Source organism: Buceros rhinoceros, unplaced genomic scaffold (assembly GCF_000710305.1).
Source record: "Buceros rhinoceros silvestris isolate BGI_N320 unplaced genomic scaffold, ASM71030v1 scaffold39891, whole genome shotgun sequence".
In the NCBI taxonomy this organism is placed as follows: Eukaryota; Metazoa; Chordata; class Aves; order Bucerotiformes; family Bucerotidae; genus Buceros; species Buceros rhinoceros.
The window spans coordinates 1,795-2,743 of NW_010395536.1; the positions used below are offsets into that span (position 1 = coordinate 1,795).

Here is a 949-nt window from a genome sequence, read left to right on the forward strand (position 1 = left end):
TGCGGTGCTGGGCCCCAAGTGCTGCGGGACCTGCGCCAGGACCGGCTCCTCCCTGAGAAGGCCGGGTTGTCTTGTTGGGGCCTTGGAGCTTGGCCCTCATGACGATCCCTGCTCCTCCACGACCTCCACCCTGCAGAGGACTCGTAGGCTGCTCTGCCCGGGTGCCCCGAGTGGATCCCCTGGCCTCGCCTGGAGGACCTGCTGCGCTGGTTGTCCCAGGCACGGGGATGCTCCCCGTCCCTGCTCTGCCGCCGCTGTCTGCTGCGGTGGCCCCGGGAGTGCTCCCTCCAAGCTTGGCCCCTGTTGCTGCGGGACCTGCGCCGAGACCGGCTCCTGGTTGCACGCCGTTGCCTGGAGGGATCCCGACGTGTCTGCCGGCGCCTCGGGGCTTGGTACTCAGCGTGAGCAGCGTGAGGAGCCCTTCTCCGCTGCTGGCTCCTGCCTCTCGAGGAGTCGTAGCCCTGACTGTGCTGAGCCCCTGCGTGGCCATCGCCCTGCCAGCTCACAGACCTGTTTCGGCGCCTTGCTGCGGGCCGCCGGCCACCGCCACGGTGTCCCCTGGAATTGCTGCGGCGCTGGTGGTCTGAGGAGCGAGACCGTCTCCTTGCTGCAGCGCGCCGGGGCGATCCCGCCCCGTCGTGGTGCGTCACTTCATGCCCCCCGTGGCTGTGGGCTCTCAGCTGGGGGAACACGTGGCGAATGGCCCACCCGCAGTTTGAGCACGGGGTGCTGCTGCGGGACCAGTCCTCTATGCAGGGGACGCAGAAGCAGTGTCTGCAAGAGCTGTCGCAGGCTGCAATGTTGGCGGTGTCCTGTGAGATGGGGAAGTTTGGATCCTCAGAGGCAGCCGGCACCGTGGCCTGGGGTGCCTGGCTGGTGCTGGCAGTGGAGGAAGAGTTGCCCTGCTCTGCCTCATCCGTGGCCTGGGGTGTCTGGCTGGTGCTGGCAG

General features: G+C 68.5%; 1 protein-coding gene across 1 annotated transcript in view; it reads left to right on the forward strand.

Moving 5' to 3' along the window:
• The window catches only part of DNAJC17 (DnaJ (Hsp40) homolog, subfamily C, member 17), a gene marked incomplete at its 5' end in the record, with an annotated part of 10,731 nt that overhangs the window by 856 nt on the left and 8,926 nt on the right, over nt 1–949 (forward strand). The window lies entirely within an intron of this gene.